This window comes from Anomaloglossus baeobatrachus, chromosome 2, assembly GCF_048569485.1.
Source record: "Anomaloglossus baeobatrachus isolate aAnoBae1 chromosome 2, aAnoBae1.hap1, whole genome shotgun sequence".
Lineage (NCBI taxonomy): Eukaryota > Metazoa > Chordata > Amphibia > Anura > Aromobatidae > Anomaloglossus > Anomaloglossus baeobatrachus.
The window spans coordinates 356,197,602-356,222,113 of record NC_134354.1 but is presented as its reverse complement, the minus strand read 5'-3'; the positions used below and the strand labels follow the sequence as shown (position 1 = coordinate 356,222,113).

The following is a 24,512-nucleotide window of genomic DNA, read 5'->3' as shown; positions in this document are numbered from 1 at the left end:
GAAAAGTCCTTTGAGAGCCATGACTTGTTCATCTTGGTTCTTTTAGAAACACAGCGAGGGGACTCCAACCACAGTCTCCCTCGTTGCCACTCACTGGGCCACACACACCCCACTTGACTGGCATCGGTTGAGCCCCCTTTTGAAAAAGAAAAAGATGCTTTGCATGAAGCACTCTCAAAAATACGCGTGCCTTTCCCGTCCCCTGGCTGACCCCGGGGAAGAAAAGTCCTCTGAGAGCCATGACTTGTTCATCTTGGTTCTTTTAGAAACACAGCGAGGGGACTCCAACCACAGTCTCCCTCGTTGCCACTCACTGGGCCACACACACCCCACTTGACTGGCATCGGTTGAGCCCCCTTTTGAAAAAGAAAAAGATGCTTTGCATGAAGCACTCTCAAAAATACGCGTGCCTTTCCCGTCCCCTGGCTGACCCCGGGGAAGAAAAGTCCTCTGAGAGCCATGACTTGTTCATCTTGGTTCTTTTAGAAACACAGCGAGGGGACTCCAACCACAGTCTCCCTCGTTGCCACTCACTGGGCCACACACACCCCACTTGACTGGCATCGGTTGAGCCCCCTTTTGAAAAAGAAAAAGATGCTTTGCATGAAGCACTCTCAAAAATACGCGTGCCTTTCCCGTCCCCTGGCTGACCCCGGGGAAGAAAAGTCCTCTGAGAGCCATGACTTGTTCATCTTGGTTCTTTTAGAAACACAGCGAGGGGACTCCAACCACAGTCTCCCTCGTTGCCACTCACTGGGCCACACACACCCCACTTGACTGGCATCGGTTGAGCCCCCTTTTGAAAAAGAAAAAGATGCTTTGCATGAAGCACTCTCAAAAATACGCGTGCCTTTCCCGTCCCCTGGCTGACCCCGGGGAAGAAAAGTCCTCTGAGAGCCATGACTTGTTCATCTTGGTTCTTTTAGAAACACAGCGAGGGGACTCCAACCACAGTCTCCCTCGTTGCCACTCACTGGGCCACACACACCCCACTTGACTGGCATCGGTTGAGCCCCCTTTTGAAAAAGAAAAAGATGCTTTGCATGAAGCACTCTCAAAAATACGCGTGCCTTTCCCGTCCCCTGGCTGACCCCGGGGAAGAAAAGTCCTCTGAGAGCCATGACTTGTTCATCTTGGTTCTTTTAGAAACACAGCGAGGGGACTCCAACCACAGTCTCCCTCGTTGCCACTCACTGGGCCACACACACCCCACTTGACTGGCATCGGTTGAGCCCCCTTTTGAAAAAGAAAAAGATGCTTTGCATGAAGCACTCTCAAAAATACGCGTGCCTTTCCCGTCCCCTGGCTGACCCCGGGGAAGAAAAGTCCTCTGAGAGCCATGACTTGTTCATCTTGGTTCTTTTAGAAACACAGCGAGGGGACTCCAACCACAGTCTCCCTCGTTGCCACTCACTGGGCCACACACACCCCACTTGACTGGCATCGGTTGAGCCCCCTTTTGAAAAAGAAAAAGATGCTTTGCATGAAGCACTCTCAAAAATACGCGTGCCTTTCCCATCCCCTGGCTGACCCCGGGGAAGAAAAGTCCTCTGAGAGCCATGACTTGTTCATCTTGGTTCTTTTAGAAACACAGCGAGGGGACTCCAACCACAGTCTCCCTCGTTGCCACTCACTGGGCCACACACACCCCACTTGACTGGCATCGGTTGAGCCCCCTTTTGAAAAAGAAAAAGATGCTTTGCATGAAGCACTCTCAAAAATACGCGTGCCTTTCCCGTCCCCTGGCTGACCCCGGGGAAGAAAAGTCCTCTGAGAGCCATGACTTGTTCATCTTGGTTCTTTTAGAAACACAGCGAGGGGACTCCAACCACAGTCTCCCTCGTTGCCACTCACTGGGCCACACACACCCCACTTGACTGGCATCGGTTGAGCCCCCTTTTGAAAAAGAAAAAGATGCTTTGCATGAAGCACTCTCAAAAATACGCGTGCCTTTCCCGTCCCCTGGCTGACCCCGGGGAAGAAAAGTCCTCTGAGAGCCATGTCCACATTGTCAGTGGACAGACACGTGTGCTTATCTGCCAGCAGACCCACAGCAGCACTGAAGACAGGTTCCGAGAGAACGCTGGCTGCAGGACACGACAAGATCCCCAAGACGTACTTGGCGAGCTCAGGCAATTTATCAAGATTGGAAGCCAAGAATGAGCAGGGCTCAAGTTGCACAATAATGGCATGTTTCCTTGCATATACTCATATATCTGTGTGTCCTCCTCTTTTTCCTTGTCCAGCTCTTTTGTTTTCGCATGAGTATATGTCCTTGTCACTTTCCCATGTGTTGTGAGTTGTTTGTGACCTTTTGGACACCTTTGAGGGTGTTTTCTAGGTGTTTTTCTGTGTTTGTGATTGCCTGCCATTGTTTCCTATGCAGTTCGAGTTCGGTTCGTCGAACGTTCGACGAACCGAACTCGAACAGGAGGTCCGTTCGGCGAACCAACCTCGAGCCGAACCGCGACCGGTTCGCTCATCTCTAGTCACCACCCCTCCTTGGTCTGATGAAGGGTTATACTAACAAGACCTGAAAGGTGCGTTATCTTGCTTCTGAGGGGGATCTTTTGGTCTCTGGCTCCGGCACTTATCTGGCACTTTATATCATTGCTGGTGAGCGGTGTTTACATTTTTTTAGCCACTGGTATATATCATTGTTTGCATATACTGACAAACCCAGTGTGCTGTATAACTTTATCTTATCTTGCACACCAGCTATTGTTCTCTGGTATCACCTGGCATGCTGGTGAGCAGTGTTGCATATATTTAGCTACTGATATGTATCATTGCTTGCATATACTGACAAACCCAGTGTGCTGTATAACTTTATCTTATCTTGCACACCAGCTATTGTTCTCTGGTATCACCTGGCATGTAACTTTGTATTTTTTGCCATCTGTGCTGTATACTTGTTGTCTTATGTATTCTACTTGCCTTGTTAATTCTGATTAACTCTTTATGTGCCAAGGTGCCCTCTGTTGTTGCACCTATATGTATTTTTCTGTGCTACATCTAAAAACTGTTTTTTATGATGTAATAAAATTTGTCATTCTCTTTTGCATTTCAACCACATCTTCTCTCCTGTTTCTTTTGCATTATGAAAATCCTGTATGTTTCAAAATATATAGTTCCCATAAATACAAAAGCAAAAGACCAAACTATGGAGAAAAAAGTAACACATTCAATATAAACTTCAATTTAAGCAAAATCCCTTTGTAGGAATAAAACTGGTAAAATATGTAATACAAATTGTAAATGTTTCATTAACCAAAAATACTTTCCTTCAGCAATAAAAAGGCCCCGTCAGTCACAATTCTGCTCTGCTAGCCAATACACAGTAACATTTCTTCAGGTTTCACAGTGTAGTGGTCATCACGTCTGCATCACACGCAGAAGGTACTGGGTTCAATCCCCAGTAAAAACAAGCTGTTTTTGCTGTTGAAGTATTTTGCTATCAACCTGTAATATATGAAATTCTTGGTTTTGTTGCCAACTGTTAATATATTTTGGCTTCCCTCACCAAGAGAACTATGATTTTGGGTTTCTAATTTATTGACCATTTTAGCAGAAAACATAATCCCATATTATAAAAATCCTGTTTGTTTCAAAATATATAGTTCCTTTAAATACAAAAGCAAACGACTAAAAAATGTAGAAAAAAGTAACACATTCAATGTAAACTTCCATTTAAGCAAAATCTTTTTGTAGGAATAAAACTGGTAAAATATGTAATAACAATTGTAAATGTTTCATTAACCAATGGGACGTTTTGGCTTCCATCACCAACAGAGCTACGAATTTGTTTTTTTTTTCCCTGGTGGTCAAAACTCGTCTCTAATTGCCATTACTTTGCAGGATTTCAAAGGTTTCATAGTGTAGTGGTCATCACGTCTGCTTAACACGCAGAAGGTCCTGCGTTCAATCCCCAGTAAAACCAATCTGTTCTTGGTGTTGAAATAATACCCAATTAAACTACAATATATGAAGTTCTTGGCTTTGTTGCCGAATAACGGGATGTTTTAGCTTCCATCACCAACAGAGCTACGAATTTGTTTTTTTTTTCCCTGGCGGTCAAAACTCGTCTCTAATTGCCATTACTTTGCAGGATTTCAAAGGTTTCATAGTGTAGTGGTCATCACGTCTGCTTCACACGCAGAAGGTCCTGGGTTCAATCCCCAGTGAAACCAATCTGTTCTTAGTATTGAAATAATACGCTATCCAACTACAATATATGAAGTTCTCGGCTTTGTTGCCGAATGACGGGATGTTTTGGCTTCCATCACAAACAGAACTACAAATTATTTTTTTTTTTCCCCTGGCGGTCAAAACTCGTCTCTAAATGCCATTACTTTGCAGGATTTCACAGTTTTCATAGTGGAGTGGTCATACATCTACTTCACACGCAGAAGGTCCTGGGTTCAATCCCCAGTAAAAACAAGCCGTTTTCGCTGTTGAAGTAATTTGCTATCAACCTGTAATATTTGAAATTCTTGGTTTTGTTGCCAACTGATAATATATTTTGGCTTCCATCACCAAGAGAACTACGATTTTGAGTTTCTTTTTTATTGACCATTTTAGCAGAAAACATAATCCCATATTATAAAAATCCTGTTTGTTTCAAAATATATAGTTCCTTTAAATACAAAAGCAAACGACTAAACGATGTAGAAAAAAGTAACACATTCAATGTAAACTTTAGTGATGAGCGAGCATGCTTGTTACTACTCGGTATTCGCACGAGTATCACTGTACTCGGGCTACTCGGCGGGGACCGAGTAATCTCGCGATACTCGTGCTGTACTCGTGGTCTTCATCCCTGCATGTTGGCGCTCTTTTGAGAGCCAGCCCTCATGCAGGGATTGGCTGGCAGACCACTGCAATGCCACAGCCCTGTTAGTTGTGGAATTGCAGTGATTGGCCGGCCCGCACAGCGTGACCGAGCCTTTATACCGGCCGGCGCGCTGTGCTCTGCTCACAGCTATCCAGACAGTCAGTGCAGGGAGAGTGTCGCTGCTTCAGGGAAAGGTTTGCGGCCCTTTATAGTTAGTTCCGGAGCAGGGCTGCAAACAGTGTGACCAGAAGTCCTTCTCAGGACTATTCTAGTTGTATACAGGCTTTCAAGGTATAGCCAGGTCGGAGTACAGTAGCAGAGTCCTTCTCAGGACTATTGTTGCTATATACAGGCAGGGTATAGCCAGGTCGGAATACAGGCTAGTGACCAGAAGAGTCCTTGTCAGGACTATTGTAGCAGTATACAGGCAGGCAGGCAGGCAGGGTATATAGCCATTCCTAGCGGTGACCGTATACCAGCCTTCATCATATCTGGGGCTGGTGTACACAGTCTAAAACAGTCCAGATAGTGTCAGACTTCTCAGTAATTGTCGCTCCTAAAAACCTGTTAGGTTCTTATTGCGTCCATGCTTGCATTTAAAAACCGCACGTGTGTGCCTGTCGGTGGCAGCGTACAGGTGCACGTTTTGCACAAACTATTATATAACGCACAAGTCTAGTGAATAATACACGTCAGTCAGCAGTGGCTGATAGTGTCAGACTTCTCAGTAATTGTCGCTCCTAAAAACCTGTTAGGTTCTTATTGCGTCCATGCTTGCATTTAAAAACCGCACGTGTGTGCCTGTCGGTGGCAGCATACAGGTGCACGTTTTGCACAAACTATTATATAACGCACAAGTCTAGTGTATAATACACGTCAGTCAGCAGTGGCTGATAGTGTCAGACTTCTCAGTAATTGTCGCTCCTAAAAACCTGTTAGGTTCTTATTGCGTCCATGCTTGCATTTAAAAACCGCACGTGTGTGCCTGTCGGTGGCAGCGTACAGGTGCACGTTTTGCACAAACTATTATATAACGCACAAGTCTAGTGTATAATACACGTCAGTCAGCAGTGGCTGATAGTGTCAGACTTCTCAGTAATTGTCGCTCCTAAAAACCTGTTAGGTTCTTATTGCGTCCATGCTTGCATTTAAAAACCGCACGTGTGTGCCTGTCGGTGGCAGCGTACAGGTGCACGTTTTGCACAAACTATTATATAACGCACAAGTCTAGTGTATAATACACGTCAGTCAGCAGTGGCTGATAGTGTCAGACTTCTCAGTAATTGTCGCTCCTAAAAACCTGTTAGGTTCTTATTGCGTCCATGCTTGCATTTAAAAACCGCACGTGTGTGCCTGTCGGTGGCAGCGTCAGGCTCCACATTGTCCCTGGATAGAGATGTGCATAAGGGCCTCAAAACATTGTTCTCATTGCAAAGGAGCGGGTCTCCTGTCGTTGTAATGTCCATTCTGAAAGAATGGTCGAAAAAATTTACCACTGGGGGTATACCAGAAACAACGGTTTAACTATTGTAACGGTCATCATGATGGCGCATGAGGAGAAGGAGGAGCAGTCCAGCGATTAGCCAAAGTCCAGAAGTGTGTACCCATGGGTGAGTGTAGGTACATGGCAAACTTTAAATTCTGCTCTCATTTGCTGTTGGTGTGGTGAAGTCTGGCCCAATCCAACCCTTGTTCATCTTGATCAGAGTCAGCCTGTCAGCATTTACAGTTGACAGGCGGGTGTGTTTATCTGTAATGATTCCACCTGCGGCACTAAAAACACGCTCTGACAAAACGCTAGCGGCAGGGCAGGCCAGGACTTCCAAGGCGTAGAGAGCCAATTCATGCCACGTGTCCAGCTTGGATACCCATTAATTGTAAGGCACAGAGGAATGTCGGAGTACAGTTGTTTGATCTGCAAGGTACTCCTTGAGCATCTGGGCAAACTTAGGATTTTTTGTGGCACTACCCCGCACCTCAGGGGCTGTGGTATGTGAGGGCCTGAGAAAACTGTCCCACATCTTAAAGACTGTTCCCCTACCTCTGGCAGATTGGACTTTTGCCCCTCTCGGCTGTACGCCTTGGTTGTCCACTGATTCCTGACCTATGCCGCTAGCGTTTTGTGAGGGGAATGCTTTGCCTACTTCCGTGACTATGGCCTTCTGGAACTGCTGCATTTTGCCTGACCTCTTCGCCTCGGGAATAAGAGACATATTGTTCTCCTTGTAGCGTGGGTCTAACAGTGTTACCAACCAGTAATGATTGTCGGCAAAGATGTTCTTAACGCGAGGGTCACGAGACAGGCAGCTTACCATAAAGTCAGCCATGTGTGCCAGACTCTTAACAGCCATCACTTCAGTATCCTGACCAACACGATGACTGAACATGCTGTCCTCCTCCTCCTCCTCCTCCTCCTCCTCCTCATCTACCCTGTCCTCTGGCCAGCCACGCTGAACCGAGGATATGACTGCATGTCATATCCTCAATTTGGCCAGAGAGTTGCTCCATGTCTTCATCCTCCTCCTCGTCATAGTCCTCCACTGCACGTTGTGATGAGACGAGGCTGGGCTGTGTGTTATCACCCACACCCACTACTGTTTCTTGCTCAAACTCATCGCGCTCCGCCTGAAATGCATCATAGTTGTTTTTTGAGCAGAGACCATTTTAGAAGGCAGAGAAGCGGTATGGTGACGCTAATAATGTCGTCATCGCCGCTCACCATCTTGGTGGAGTCCTCAAACTTTTGGCGGATGGTACATAGGTCGGACATCCATCTCCACTCCTCAGGTGTTATGTGTGGAGTTTGACCCATTTCCTGACGGCTTAGGTGATGCAGGTACTCAACAACTGCCCTCTTCTGCTCACATATCATGACCAACATGTGCAGAGTTGAATTCCAACGCGTGGGGACATCACACACCAGTCTGTGAGCCGGAAGATGCAAATGGTGCTGAAAGCCGGCAAGGCCGGCTGAAGCAGTAGGTGACTTTCGAAAATGTACAGACAGGCGGCGAACTTTTACCAGCAGATCAGACAGCTCTGGGTATGACTTTAGAAAACGCTGAACCACGAGGTTGAGCACATGTGCCACGAATGGAACATGTGTCAGCTGGCCTCGCCTCGAAGCCGCCACCAGGTTCCGGCCATTGTCACACACAACCTTTCCTGGCTTTAGGTTCAGAGGTGTGAGCCAGTGATCTGCCTGCTGTTTCAGAGCTGTCCACACCTCTTCTGCATTGTGGGGTTTGTCACCTATGCAGATTAGCTTCAGCACAGCCTGTTGCTGCTTCGCCGAGGCAGTGCTGCAGTGCTTCTGTGTCGCCCTGGACAAGCCAGGGGCCACAGAGCATAACACTTACACACCCCACACTCCCTGCAGGCATATCATAGTCAAAACACAAAATCCTTGTTGCCTTCCCCAGGGGCTGTTGTCCACACCAGGGGGTGGAGCCAGGCGGTTGGTCTCCACCCACCAAGGAGGAGGGAAAACACAGGCAGTGAGAGTTAAGCTAAGGAAGTGGAAGGAGGAAAGTAGTAGAGAGGAGAAAAGTGACAGCAAAGAGCCTGAAGTTGGTCCGGGTGTGTGGCCCGGACAGGACAGCAAGGTTGGCAGGATGTGGTGACCGTCTGCAGTGGAGGCCGATTGGAATCTGCCGTAAGGACCGTGGACGGGTGGTGACCCGGCCGTACCGGACCGGTATACAAAGAGAAGACAGCACCATTGGCAGGGGCCTTTCGGATCCCGGCAAGGCTTGGTGTCGCCGTGAATTTGCCAAATCCGTTAGTGAAGGGGACCTCAGGGTTTCCAAACAGCCAAGTCATGATAGAAGGCAACCGTCCAACTGTGAAGGGGAGACACCGCCACCGCCAAGGGCAACCGTCTCCCAGGGCCAGCGCCTGTGGGCAAAAGGGGCTCCTCCGGCCCATATCCAGGTCGGGGAACGGGTTACCGGTGGGAAACCATCACTACCAACACTGAACTTAGGTGCAGGGAGAGACAGTCATCACTAACCTGCAGGGAGGAACAACCGCAGCCGTCCGAGGGACCCGTCCATCCAGCCACTTGTTTTACCGTGAACTGTGTCATCATCATTGGGCTGAGTGAGTACCTCCGTGCCGTGCGGCACAGCGCTGCCCCTGCGACCCTGCACCTCATCAGGCCCCGCTACCCGCCTGTCATCCATCTCTACCCCATCACCGGGCCCCGGGACAACCAACCCCCCTACCCACGGAGGGGAGAAATAACAACAAAGCTGCTCCCTGTCACAGGCTCCCGGGATCCCCGTCCAGAGCAGCGGTGGTGTCCACACAATCACCACAACCGTGGGTGGCGTCACGGACAATATCCCCAAAACCCAAACCACCCCTTTTCACTCACGGGCGAGGAGCGCCGCTCGAGCCTCCGAGATCTGGCCATCGCTCGAGCCACCGAGCAGCAGCAGCCGTAGAGCAGCGGCAGCCGGACCCGAGCAGTGGGAGAGCGCAGCGTCCCCTCCTCCGCCCGCGACAATTCCAGCTTGGGACTGGTGTGGAGGGTAAAGTGGATGAGGATGCACAGGAGGAGGAGGAGGCTGAGGAGCATGACATTCCGGAGCTGTAGAGTGTGGGTGAAACCCTGACTGAGGTAGGGCCTTCAAAACTTGGTGTGTGAAGGACGTGTTCCATCCCTCGCTCAGACTGGGTCCCAGCTTCCACAATATTAACCCAGTGTGACGTCAACGAGATGTAGCGGCCTTGCCCACATGCACTTGTCCACGTGCCTGTGGTTAGGTGGACTTTGGGTGAAACAGCGTTGTTCAGGGCACGTGTGATGTTTTGTGACACGTGGTTATGCAATGCGGGGACGGCACACCGGGAGAAGAAAAGTCCTCTGAGAGCCATGACTTGTTCATCTTGGTTCTTTTAGAAACACAGCGAGGGGACTCCAACCACAGTCTCCCTCGTTGCCACTCACTGGGCCACACACACCCCACTTGACTGGCATCGGTTGAGCCCCCTTTTGAAAAAGAAAAAGATGCTTTGCATGAAGCACTCTCAAAAATACGCGTGCCTTTCCCGTCCCCTGGCTGACCCCGGGGAAGAAAAGTCCTCTGAGAGCCATGACTTGTTCATCTTGGTTCTTTTAGAAACACAGCGAGGGGACTCCAACCACAGTCTCCCTCGTTGCCACTCACTGGGCCACACACACCCCACTTGACTGGCATCGGTTGAGCCCCCTTTTGAAAAAGAAAAAGATGCTTTGCATGAAGCACTCTCAAAAATACGCGTGCCTTTCCCGTCCCCTGGCTGACCCCGGGGAAGAAAAGTCCTCTGAGAGCCATGTCCACATTGTCAGTGGACAGACACGTGTGCTTATCTGCCAGCAGACCCACAGCAGCACTGAAGACAGGTTCCGAGAGAACGCTGGCTGCAGGACACGACAAGATCCCCAAGACGTACGTGGCGAGCTCAGGCAATTTATCAAGATTGGAAGCCAAGAATGAGCAGGGCTCAAGTTGCACAATAATGGCATGTTTCCTTGCATATACTCATATATCTGTGTGTCCTCCTCTTTTTCCTTGTCCATCTCTTTTGTTTTCGCATGAGTATATGTCCTTGTCACTTTCCCATGTATTGTGAGTTGTTTGTGACCTTTTGGACACCTTTGAGGGTGTTTTCTAGGTGTTTTTCTGTGTTTGTGATTGCCTGCCATTGTTTCCTATGCAGTTCGAGTTCGGTTCGTCGAACGTTCGACGAACTGAACTCGAACGGGAGGTCCGTTCGGCGAACCAACCTCGAGCCGAACCGCGACCGGTTCGCTCATCTCTAGTCACCACCCCTCCTTGGTCTGATGAAGGGTTATACTAACAAGACCTGAAAGGTGCGTTATCTTGCTTCTGAGGGGGATCTTTTGGTCTCTGGCTCCGGCACTTATCTGGCACTTTATATCATTGCTGGTGAGCGGTGTTTACATTTTTTTAGCCACTGGTATATATCATTGTTTGCATATACTGACAAACCCAGTGTGCTGTATAACTTTATCTTATCTTGCACACCAGCTATTGTTCTCTGGTATCACCTGGCATGCTGGTGAGCAGTGTTGCATATATTTAGCTACTGATATGTATCATTGCTTGCATATACTGACAAACCCAGTGTGCTGTATAACTTTATCTTATCTTGCACACCAGCTATTGTTCTCTGGTATCACCTGGCATGTAACTTTGTATTTTTTGCCATCTGTGCTGTATACTTGTTGTCTTATGTATTCTACTTGCCTTGTTAATTCTGATTAACTCTTTATGTGCCAAGGTGCCCTCTGTTGTTGCACCTATATGTATTTTTCTGTGCTACATCTAAAAACTGTTTTTTATGATGTAATAAAATTTGTCATTCTCTTTTGCATTTCAACCACATCTGCTCTCCTGTTTCTTTTGCATTATGAAAATCCTGTATGTTTCAAAATATATAGTTCCCATAAATACAAAAGCAAAAGACCAAACTATGGAGAAAAAATGTAACACATTCAATATAAACTTCAATTTAAGCAAAATCCCTTTGTAGGAATAAAACTGGTAAAATATGTAATACAAATTGTAAATGTTTCATTAACCAAAAATACTTTCCTTCAGCAATAAAAAGGCCCCGTCAGTCACAATTCTGCTCTGCTAGCCAATACACAGTAACATTTCTTCAGGTTTCACAGTGTAGTGGTCATCACGTCTGCATCACACGCAGAAGGTACTGGGTTCAATCCCCAGTAAAAACAAGCTGTTTTTGCTGTTGAAGTATTTTGCTATCAACCTGTAATATATGAAATTCTTGGTTTTGTTGCCAACTGTTAATATATTTTGGCTTCCCTCACCAAGAGAACTATGATTTTGGGTTTCTAATTTATTGACCATTTTAGCAGAAAACATAATCCCATATTATAAAAATCCTGTTTGTTTCAAAATATATAGTTCCTTTAAATACAAAAGCAAACGACTAAAAAATGTAGAAAAAAGTAACACATTCAATGTAAACTTCCATTTAAGCAAAATCTTTTTGTAGGAATAAAACTGGTAAAATATGTAATAACAATTGTAAATGTTTCATTAACCAATGGGACGTTTTGGCTTCCATCACCAACAGAGCTACGAATTTGTTTTTTTTTTCCCTGGTGGTCAAAACTCGTCTCTAATTGCCATTACTTTGCAGGATTTCAAAGGTTTCATAGTGTAGTGGTCATCACGTCTGCTTAACACGCAGAAGGTCCTGCGTTCAATCCCCAGTAAAACCAATCTGTTCTTGGTGTTGAAATAATACCCAATTAAACTACAATATATGAAGTTCTTGGCTTTGTTGCCGAATAACGGGATGTTTTAGCTTCCATCACCAACAGAGCTACGAATTTGTTTTTTTTTTTCCCTGGCGGTCAAAACTCGTCTCTAATTGCCATTACTTTGCAGGATTTCAAAGGTTTCATAGTGTAGTGGTCATCACGTCTGCTTCACACGCAGAAGGTCCTGGGTTCAATCCCCAGTGAAACCAATCTGTTCTTAGTGTTGAAATAATACGCTATCCAACTACAATATATGAAGTTCTCGGCTTTGATGCCGAATGACGGGATGTTTTGGCTTCCATCACAAACAGAACTACAAATTATTTTTTTTTTTCCCCTGGCGGTCAAAACTCGTCTCTAAATGCCATTACTTTGCAGGATTTCACAGTTTTCATAGTGGAGTGGTCATCACGTCTACTTCACACGCAGAAGGTCCTGGGTTCAATCCCCAGTAAAAACAAGCCGTTTTCGCTGTTGAAGTAATTTGCTATCAACCTGTAATATTTGAAATTCTTGGTTTTGTTGCCAACTGATAATATATTTTGGCTTCCATCACCAAGAGAACTACGATTTTGGGTTTCTTTTTTATTGACCATTTTAGCAGAAAACATAATCCCATATTATAAAAATCCTGTTTGTTTCAAAATATATAGTTCCTTTAAATACAAAAGCAAACGACTAAACGATGTAGAAAAAAGTAACACATTCAATGTAAACTTTAGTGATGAGCGAGCATGCTTGTTACTACTCGGTACTCGCACGAGTATCACTATACTCGGGCTACTCGGCGGGGACCGAGTAATCTCGCGATACTCGTGCTGTACTCGTGGTCTTCATCCCTGCATGTTGGCGCTCTTTTGAGAGCCAGCCCTCATGCAGGGATTGGCTGGCAGACCACTGCAATGCCACAGCCCTGTTAGTTGTGGAATGGCAGTGATTGGCCGGCCCGCACAGCGTGACCGAGCCTTTATACCGGCCGGCGCGCTGTGCTCTGCTCACAGCTATCCAGACAGTCAGTGCAGGGAGAGTGTCGCTGCTTCAGGGAAAGGTTTGCGGCCCTTTATAGTTAGTTCCGGAGCAGGGCTGCAAACAGTGTGACCAGAAGTCCTTCTCAGGACTATTCTAGTTGTATACAGGCTTTCAAGGTATAGCCAGGTCGGAGTACAGTAGCAGAGTCCTTCTCAGGACTATTGTTGCTATATACAGGCAGGGTATAGCCAGGTCGGAATACAGGCTAGTGACCAGAAGAGTCCTTGTCAGGACTATTGTAGCAGTATACAGGCAGGCAGGCAGGCAGGGTATATAGCCATTCCTAGCGGTGACCGTATACCAGCCTTCATCATATCTGGGGCTGGTGTACACAGTCTAAAACAGTCCAGATAGTGTCAGACTTCTCAGTAATTGTCGCTCCTAAAAACCTGTTAGGTTCTTATTGCGTCCATGCTTGCATTTAAAAACCGCACGTGTGTGCCTGTCGGTGGCAGCGTACAGGTGCACGTTTTGCACAAACTATTATATAACGCACAAGTCTAGTGAATAATACACGTCAGTCAGCAGTGGCTGATAGTGTCAGACTTCTCAGTAATTGTCGCTCCTAAAAACCTGTTAGGTTCTTATTGCGTCCATGCTTGCATTTAAAAACCGCACGTGTGTGCCTGTCGGTGGCAGCGTACAGGTGCACGTTTTGCACAAACTATTATATAACGCACAAGTCTAGTGTATAATACACGTCAGTCAGCAGTGGCTGATAGTGTCAGACTTCTCAGTAATTGTCGCTCCTAAAAACCTGTTAGGTTCTTATTGCGTCCATGCTTGCATTTAAAAACCGCACGTGTGTGCCTGTCGGTGGCAGCGTACAGGTGCACGTTTTGCACAAACTATTATATAACGCACAAGTCTAGTGTATAATACACGTCAGTCAGCAGTGGCTGATAGTGTCAGACTTCTAAGTAATTGTCGCTCCTAAAAACCTTTTAGGTTCTTATTGCGTCCATGCTTGCATTTAAAAAACACACGTGTGTGCCTGTCGGTGGCAGCGTACAGGTGCACGTTTTGCACAAACTATTATATAACGCACAAGTCTAGTGTATAATACACGTCAGTCAGCAGTGGCTGATAGTGTCAGACTTCTCAGTAATTGTCGCTCCTAAAAACCTGTTAGGTTCTTATTGCGTCCATGCTTGCATTTAAAAACCGCACGTGTGTGCCTGTCGGTGGCAGCGTACAGGTGCACGTTTTGCACAAACTATTATATAACGCACAAGTCTAGTGTATAATACACGTCAGTCAGCAGTGGCTGATAGTGTCAGACTTCTCAGTAATTGTCGCTCCTAAAAACCTGTTAGGTTCTTATTGCGTCCATGCTTGCATTTAAAAACCGCACGTGTGTGCCTGTCGGTGGCAGCGTCAGGCTCCACATTGTCCCTGGATAGAGATGTGCATAAGGGCCTCAAAACATTGTTCTCATTGCAAAGGAGCGGGTCTCCTGTCGTTGTAATGTCCATTCTGAAAGAATGGTCGAAAAAATTTACCACTGGGGGTATACCAGAAACAACGGTTTAACTATTGTAACGGTCATCATGATGGCGCATGAGGAGAAGGAGGAGCAGTCCAGCGATTAGCCAAAGTCCAGAAGTGTGTACCCATGGGTGAGTGTAGGTACATGGCAAACTTTAAATTCTGCTCTCATTTGCTGTTGGTGTGGTGAAGTCTGGCCCAATCCAACCCTTGTTCATCTTGATCAGAGTCAGCCTGTCAGCATTTACAGTTGACAGGCGGGTGCGTTTATCTGTAATGATTCCACCTGCGGCACTAAAAACACGCTCTGACAAAACGCTAGCGGCAGGGCAGGCCAGGACTTCCAAGGCGTAGAGAGCCAATTCATGCCACGTGTCCAGCTTGGATACCCATTAATTGTAAGGCACAGAGGAATGTCGGAGTACAGTTGTTTGATCTGCAAGGTACTCCTTGAGCATCTGGGCAAACTTAGGATTTTTTGTGGCACTACCCCGCACCTCAGGGGCTGTGGTATGTGAGGGCCTGAGAAAACTGTCCCACATCTTAAAGACTGTTCCCCTACCTCTGGCAGATTGGACTTTTGCCCCTCTCGGCTGTACGCCTTGGTTGTCCACTGATTCCTGACCTATGCCGCTAGCGTTTTGTGAGGGGAATGCTTTGCCTACTTCCGTGACTATGGCCTTCTGGAACTGCTGCATTTTGCCTGACCTCTTCGCCTCGGGAATAAGAGACATAAAGTTCTCCTTGTAGCGTGGGTCTAACAGTGTTACCAACCAGTAATGATTGTCGGCAAAGATGTTCTTAACGCGAGGGTCACGAGACAGGCAGCTTACCATAAAGTCAGCCATGTGTGCCAGACTCTTAACAGCCATCACTTCAGTATCCTGACCAACACGATGACTGAACATGCTGTCCTCCTCCTCCTCCTCCTCCTCATCTACCCTGTCCTCTGGCCAGCCACGCTGAACCGAGGATATGACTGCATGTCATATCCTCAATTTGGCCAGAGAGTTGCTCCATGTCTTCATCCTCCTCCTCGTCATAGTCCTCCACTGCACGTTGTGATGAGACGAGGCTGTGCTGTGTGTTATCACCCACACCCACTACTGTTTCTTGCTCAAACTCATCGCGCTCCGCCTGAAATGCATCATAGTTGTTTTTTGAGCAGAGACCATTTTAGAAGGCAGAGAAGCGGTATGGTGACGCTAATAATGTCGTCATCGCCGCTCACCATCTTGGTGGAGTCCTCAAACTTTTGGCGGATGGTACATAGGTCGGACATCCATCTCCACTCCTCAGGTGTTATGTGTGGAGTTTGACCCATTTCCTGACGGCTTAGGTGATGCAGGTACTCAACAACTGCCCTCTTCTGCTCACATATCATGACCAACATGTGCAGAGTTGAATTCCAACGCGTGGGGACATCACACACCAGTCTGTGAGCCGGAAGATGCAAATGGTGCTGAAAGCCGGCAAGGCCGGCTGAAGCAGTAGGTGACTTTCGAAAATGTACAGACAGGCGGCGAACTTTTACCAGCAGATCAGACAGCTCTGGGTATGACTTTAGAAAACGCTGAACCACAAGGTTGAGCACATGGGCCACGAATGGAACATGTGTCAGCTGGCCTCGCCTCAAAGCCGCCACCAGGTTCCGGCCATTGTCACACACAACCTTTCCTGGCTTTAGGTTCAGAGGTGTGAGCCAGTGATCTGCCTGCTGTTTCAGAGCTGTCCACACCTCTTCTGCATTGTGGGGTTTGTCACCTATGCAGATTAGCTTCAGCACAGCCTGTTGCTGCTTCGCCGAGGCAGTGCTGCAGTGCTTCTGTGTCGCCCTGGACAAGCCAGGGGCCACAGAGCACAACACTTACACACCCCACACTCCCTGCAGGCATATCATAGTCAAAACACAAAATCCTTGTTGCCTTCCCCAGGGGCTGTTGTCCACACCAGGGGGTGGAGCCAGGCGGTTGGTCTCCACCCACCAAGGAGGAGGGAAAACACAGGCAGTGAGAGTTAAGCTAAGGAAGTGGAAGGAGGAAAGTAGTAGAGAGGAGAAAAGTGACAGCAAAGAGCCTGAAGTTGGTCCGGGTGTGTGGCCCGGACAGGACAGCAAGGTTGGCAGGATGTGGTGACCGTCTGCAGTGGAGGCCGATTGGAATCTGCCGTAAGGACCGTGGACGGGTGGTGACCCGGCCGTACCGGACCGGTATACAAAGAGAAGACAGCACCATTGGCAGGGGCCTTTCGGATCCCGGCAAGGCTTGGTGTCGCCGTGAATTTGCCAAATCCGTTAGTGAAGGGGACCTCAGGGTTTCCAAACAGCCAAGTCATGATAGAAGGCAACCGTCCAACTGTGAAGGGGAGACACCGCCACCGCCAAGGGCAACCGTCTCCCAGGGCCAGCGCCTGTGGGCAAAAGGGGCTCCTCCGGCCCATATCCAGGTCGGGGAACGGGTTACCGGTGGGAAACCATCACTACCAACACTGAACTTAGGTGCAGGGAGAGACAGTCATCACTAACCTGCAGGGAGGAACAACCGCAGCCGTCCGAGGGACCCGTCCATCCAGCCACTTGTTTTACCGTGAACTGTGTCATCATCATTGGGCTGAGTGAGTACCTCCGTGCCGTGCGGCACAGCGCTGCCCCTGCGACCCTGCACCTCATCAGGCCCCGCTACCCGCCTGTCATCCATCTCTACCCCATCACCGGGCCCCGGGACAACCAACCCCCCTACCCACGGAGGGGAGAAATAACAACAAAGCTGCTCCCTGTCACAGGCTCCCGGGATCCCCGTCCAGAGCAGCGGTGGTGTCCACACAATCACCACAACCGTGGGTGGCGTCACGGACAATATCCCCAAAACCCAAACCACCCCTTTTCACTCACGGGCGAGGAGCGCCGCTCGAGCCTCCAGGATCCGGCCATCGCTCGAGCCACCGAGCAGCAGCAGCCGTAGAGCAGCGGCAGCCGGACCCGAGCAGTGGGAGAGCGCAGCGTCCCCTCCTCCGCCCGCGACAATTCCAGCTTGGGACTGGTGTGGAGGGTAAAGTGGATGAGGATGCACAGGAGGAGGAGGAGGCTGAGGAGCATGACATTCCGGAGCTGTAGAGTGTGGGTGAAACCCTGACTGAGGTAGGGCCTGCAAAACTTGGTGTGTGAAGGACGTGTTCCGTCCCTCGCTCAGACTGGGTCCCAGCTTCCACAATATTAACCCAGTGTGACGTCAACGAGATGTAGCGGCCTTGCCCACATGCACTTGTCCACGTGCCTGTGGTTAGGTGGACTTTGGGTGAAACAGCGTTGTTCAGGGCACGTGTGATGTTTTGTGACACGTGGTTATGCAATGCGGGGACGGCACACCGGGAGAAATAGTGGCGGCTGGGGACCAAGTAACGTGGGACAGCTGCCACCATCAGGTCGCGGAATGCTTCTGTCTCAACCAGCCTAAAAGGCAACATTTCCAGCGCAAGCAGTCGCGAAATGTTAGCATTTAGAAGTGTGGCATGTGGGGCGTTGGCAGTGTATTTGCGCCTGCGTTCAAAGGTTTGCTGAATGGATAACTGAACGCTGCGCTGGGACAAGGACGTGCTTGATGATGGTGTTATTTCTGCGTGGGCAACTGCAGGTGCAGGGCCGGAGGAGGCTTGTTCGCGGGCAGCATGGACAGGGGATTGGCTCGCATGCACAACAAGCGAAGATGTAGCAGTGACATCAGCAAGCACTGCTCCTCGACTCTGTTGTACATCCCACAAAGTCGGGTGCTTGGCTGACATGTGCCTGATCATTCTGGTGGTGGTCAGGCTGCTAGTTTTGGTACACTTGCTGATGCTGGCACGGCAGGTGTTGCAAATGGCCTTTTTAGAATCATCTGGAGCCAACTTAAAAAACTGCCAGACTCGGGAAGACCTAACATTTGTACAGGCACCTTGTGTCGTGTTGTTCCGGGGAACAGTTGCCTGACGTCTGCCTGGGGCCACCACCCTGCTTCTTACTGCCTGTTGGGATGCTACGCCTCCCTCCCCCTGTGCACTGCTGTCCTCGCTCTGCATATCCTCCTGCCAGGTTGGGTCAGTTACTGGATCATCCACCACGTCGTCTTCCTCTTCCGCACCCTGCTCCTCCTGACTTCCTGACAATTGTGTCTCATCATCTTCCACCCCTTGTTGAGACACGTTGCCAACTTCGTGAGAACGTGGCTGCTCAAATATTTGGGCATCTGTACATACAATCTCGTCATGGCCCACTTCAACAGGAGCTGGCGAGAGGCCAGAATGTGTGAATGGAAACGTGAACGAACAGCTCTTCCGAGTGTCCAAGTGTGGGATCAGTAATGTCCGTGGACGTGTACTCGGCCTGGTGGTAGGAAGGAGGATCAGGTTCTAAAATGTGCGGTGCAGTATCACGGCTACTGACACTTGACCGTGTGGAAGACAGAGTGTTTGTGGTGGTGCCAATCTGACTGGAAGCATTATTCGCTATCCAACTAACAACCTGTTGACACTGGTCTTGGTTCAAGAGCGGTGTACTGCTGCGGTCCCCAAGAATTTGGGACAGGACGTGCGAGCGAGTAGATGTGGCCCTTTGTTGTGGCGAAATTAGAGCTTGCACACGACCTCGGTTTCTGCCTGCACCACCATCACGTCCACTTCCTTGTTCGTTGCCAACGCCCTTGCGCATTTTGCAATGCTGTGCTGATGTGTATTCACTAGACTTGTGCGTTATATCCAAGTTTTTGCAAAACGCACACAAGTGCAGCGGAAAGCTGCCACCAACAGGCACACACGTGCGGTTTTTAAATGCAAGCACGGAGGCACTAAGAACCTAACAGGTCTCTATCCAGGGACAACGTGGAGCCTCCCAATTTTTGGCTGCCCTGCCTAAGGGCTATACTACAATAGACCCACTTCCTTACAATGGGCACTTCATGTTTACAGGCCCTCATGCACGTCTCTATCCAGGGACAACGTGGAGCCTCCCAATTTTTGGCTGCCCTGCCAAAGGGCTATACTACAATAGACCCACTTCCTTACAATGGGCACTTCAGGTTTACAGGCCCTCATGCACGTCTCTATGCAGGGGCATTGGTGAACCTCACAATTTTGGACTGCCCTGGCAAAGGAAAATACTACAAAGACTCACTTCCTCAAAATGGGCACATTAGACTCAAGAGGCCTTCATGTACGTCTCTTCTCAGGGACATCGGAGTGCCACACAATGTTTTACGTAAAATCTTTCATGTATTAATCTCAAAAAGTAACATACACCAGCTCTATCTCACTATTGGGTATGTGCCCTTAACATTTCTGCCATGAAAAATCATTTTGGGGTCATTTTGGAAGGTTTTCTGATGAGTCCGTAAAAATGGCGTAAAACGCGGACAAAATTGTTCACAGCTGTGACTTTTGAGTGATAAATGCTTCAAGATGTCTTCCCCATGCTGTTGCCATGTCATTTGAGCACTCTTCTGAGACGTTTGTGACATTTTTAGGGTTTCTCCATGCTGCCGGGGGTCATTTCACAAAAATACTCGGGTCTCCCATAGGATAACATTGGGCTCGGTGCTCGGGCCGAGTACAAGAGTATCTTGGGATGCTCGGCCCGAGCCTCGAGCACCCGAGCTTTTTAGTACTCGCTCATCACTAGAGTTGAGCGCGGTTCGTGGTTCGTGGTTCTCCAGTTCTAGGCTCGAGTGATTTTGGGGCCTGTTCTAGATCGAACTAGAACTCGAGCTTTTTGCAAAAGCTCGATAGTTCTAGAAACGTTCGAGAACGGTTCTAGCAGCAAAAAAACAGCTAAATCCTAGCTTGGTTTCTGCTGTAATAGTGTAAGTCACTCTGTGAATCACACTATTATGACATTTCAGTGTATAGTGTGCGTGAACAGCGCCTTCAGATCACTGCTGTTTCTATAATGGCGATCGCCATTTTTTTTTTTTTTTTTTTCTTGTCTTCCTTCCCTAAGCGCGCGCGTCTTGTGGGGCGGGCCAGCATGTCAGCCAATCCCAGACACACACACAGCTAAGTGGACTTTGAGCCAGAGAAGCAACGGCATGTGTGATAGGATGTCCATGTCACATGTCCCTGCATTATAAAACCGGACATTTTCTTCCAGGACGCCATTATCTGCCTTCTGCATCTTTGGTGTCAGACATCACTGTCGCAGCTCCGTCCTCCTGAGTCCTATCGCCGATACAGCTGTATGCGCTGCATACACAGCGTTAGACAGCTTAGGGAGAGCACTTTATAGCAGTCCTTTTAAGGGCTCAAACCGGCAGGGTCAGAGAGCCATAGGTGACAGGTCCCGAAAACAGCGCCAGCGTCTGTGTAGCCAAGGTCAGGGATTTCCTCCCTGCATTTCACCATTAGGAGGGAATAGAAAGGCAGGCTTCCATTCCTCTACTCAGAGCACCACAATCCTGCCACTGTACCCTCCTGTCCTCTGCACACTCCAACTCATTATAACTAAGCCATTATACTAGCAAACACTCAGTGTACCTAGTGGCATCCTAAACGTGGCTATTGGACTTTGCTATCGTCCCACTAGTGCAAAGATATTTGCAGAGCACGTCTGCCTGCATTGCACACTCCAACTTTTTTAAACTAAGCAATTTTATTAGCAAACACTCAGTGTACCTAGTGGCATCCTATACGTGGCTATTGGACTTTGCTATAGTCCCACTAGTGCAAAGACATTTGCAGAGCACGTCTGCCTGCATTGCACACTCCAACTTTTTTAAACTAAGCCATTATACTAGCAAACACTCAGTGTACCTAGTGGCATCCTAAACGTGGCTATTGGACTTTGCTATAGTCCCACTAGTGCAAAGACATTTGCAGAGCACGTCTGCCTGCATTGCAGACTCCAACTCTTTTTAACTAAGCCATTATACTAGCAAACAGTCAGTGTACCTAGTGGCATCCTAAACGTGGCTATTGGACTTTGCTATAGTCCCACTAGTGCAAAGACATTTGCAGAGCACGTCTGCCTGCATTGCAGACTCCAACTCTTTTTAACTAAGCCATTATACTAGCAAACAGTCAGTGTACCTAGTGGCATCCTAAACGTGGCTATTGTACTTTTGTCTATTCACACTATTGGAACGATATTTGCAGCACGTCTGCCTGCATTGCACACTCAAACTTTTTTAAACTCAGCCATTATACTAGCAAACACTCAGTGTACCTACTGGCATCCTAAACGTGGCTATTGTACTTTTGTCTATTCACACTATTGGAACGATATTTGCAGCACGTCTGCCTGCATTGCACACTCAAACTTTTTTAAACTCAGCCATTATACTAGCAAACACTCAGTGTACCTAGTGGCATCCTAAACGTGGCTATTGTACTTTTGTCTATTCACACTATTGGAACGATATTTGCAGCACGTCTGCCTGCATTGCACACTCAAACTTTTTTAAACTCAGCCATTATACTAGCAAACACTCAGTGTACCTACTGGCATCCTAAACGTGGCTATTGTACTTTTGTCTATTCACACTATTGGAACGATATTTGCAGCACGTCTGCCTGCATTGCACACTCAAACTTTTTTAAACTCAGCCATTATACTAGCAAACACTCAGTGTACCTAGTGGCATCCTAAACGTGGCTATTGTACTTTTGTCTATTCACACTATTGGAACGATATTTGCAGCACGTCTGCCTGCATTGCACACTCAAACTTTTTTAAATTCAGCCATTATACTAGCAAACACTCAGTGTACCTACTGGCATCCTAAACGTGGCTATTGGACTTTTGTCTATTCACACTACTGCAAATCTATGTGCAGCACCTCTGCATGACAACCTCCTGCTCTGTTTTTAATAAGCTATAATGATAGCACAAAATACTGCCATTTAGTGGCATCATAGAACTGGCTGTTTTATTCCATTAGTGCCCCACTGGTGACAAGCTATTTCTAGCACCTCTACATCACACCCTCATGCACATTTTGCTACGCTAATGTTATAGCAAACTCATGGAATTCATTGCTGCATTTCATAATTCGGAGGGATAGAAAGTCAGGCTTCCTTTAGCTTTTCCTTCTGTTCATAGACAGCATCTCCAAGAGCAATTTCCCCTCCACGTCTAAGTGTGGAGAGGCAGCTAGTGTGCATGCGTGTGCCGATGTACCCCAGCTGCAGCATAATTACAGTGTTTTGCGTAGTGAGTATGCTCAGCCTGACTGTGTTATTCCTGACGCTAAGTCTTCTTTTCGGGATACAGCGCATGCTCCCACACTAAGTGTGAAAAGCCTCTTTGCACAGGTGCTTGCATTCCGTGCCGGGTCTAAGTCCTGTTTTGTGCCTAGACACCATGCTAAAGCTGATAGTCTTTTTTCAGAGACTGTATTTCATGCTACTGAGCATGCTCAGGCACTTCCTGCATCAGAGACTAGGTCCGGTAATGAACTCTTTGGCCCTGGCCCTGATGTGGGGGTCCCATATAGACCACAGGGCATCAGGTGTCCTCCCAAATGGCTTGCAGAGGCCCACACCTATGACTTGTCACCGCATTATTGATGGTCAGACGATGACTGGTGAGGTGTTTGGGTCATGGCAGCCATGAGGTCATCATTGAAGTTGCGTTTCCAAATAGGACGCTAGTTATGCCACTCATGACGTGTCACTCTACTTTTGTCTCCAGGAGGTGCATTGTGGTTCACCCTGGTTTGGGGCGGACCCAGGTTATAAAAGGGGCTGGAGCCAACAAGGAGGTGCGCAGTCTTCTATTATGCTCCGAAAGAGCACACCTCCATGTGTTGAACCCATTGCGGCTTTAGGCCAGAGGTAGGCAGGGATAGGGTGGTGGATGCAGGCCACCACCACAGTTGGTAACGCAGAACGGTTAAGACCAGCTCCTGTCCTACCAGTCCTGCTTGTGCAGCCCAGTGGCATTAACAGGCCTGCTGCTGCTGATGCGCCTGCTGTCCACAGGTGTGGCCCCTACGCACACGGTCAGCGTACTCAATGGCCCCTGTGTTGTTAACAGGGAGTTCCTGGGCTGGGTGGGCATGTGGACCCTGTGACGCTAACAGGGCTCACAGTCTCCAGATCCGAATGGCGTCTAACTCGTTTCAGGCTACTATTAGTTTCATAGCCACACAGCTCTGTATCCTCCACCAAACCTTCCAGTTGCCAACCTCTCCTTTTCCAACTGGGAGCACGGTGGACACTGACTGCTGATGGGGATATATACCTTTCTCTTTCTTTTCTTATTAATTTTCGTTATATAGCGGTCACAGATTAAATACCACTTTATCCAAATCTGCCAGTCCCACTGTAACAGATGGTGTTTCTTCAGCAAATGTTACTGTTGCTTAACCACCAAATCCACGGACCAAAACTTTTTTCCCCTTTCCAACACACCTGTTCCCCTTTCCAACAGCATCTGTCCTTTTTAAACTCATTTTGGGATATGACCAAAAGTGCAACTGTGCAGGGACACCGTACTCAACGCCATCTCAGCACAGCAGCCATCCCTCGGTCCCTTCGATGTGGACAAGTAAAAGACCATTTCCTCCTATCCATGACAAAGCGTTGAGATTCACTCTGTGCAGCACTGGTGTTTAGTGGAAAAGTAGATCTAAGATTGCGTACCACATTCTGCAGATACTCCTGTATACGTGCGTCCATTTCTATGGCAGGAATTAGTTCGCCAAATTTTGTCTTGTACCGGGGATCTAACAGTGTGGCAACCCAGTATTCAGGATTACTTCAAATTCATACAATCCGAGGGTCATGTAGGTAGTGCAGCAAGAAGGCGCTCATGTGTCTTGTGCATCCAGGAGGACCAAGTCCTTAGTGTGTTGGTGGCAGAGATTTGAGAATCGTGCATCCTTCCTCTGCCCT

General features: G+C 48.1%; 2 non-coding genes across 2 annotated transcripts; both read left to right on the top strand.

Moving 5' to 3' along the window:
• The first annotated feature begins 4,117 nt into the window (after window positions 1-4,117).
• On the top strand, window positions 4,118-4,190 carry TRNAV-CAC (transfer RNA valine (anticodon CAC)). The gene has a single exon. It is a non-coding gene; the product is annotated as a tRNA-Val (tRNA).
• An 8,083-nt stretch (window positions 4,191-12,273) lies between these two features.
• On the top strand, window positions 12,274-12,346 carry TRNAV-CAC (transfer RNA valine (anticodon CAC)). Its single transcript has one exon. It is a non-coding gene; the product is annotated as a tRNA-Val (tRNA).
• The last annotated feature ends 12,166 nt before the right edge of the window (window positions 12,347-24,512 follow it).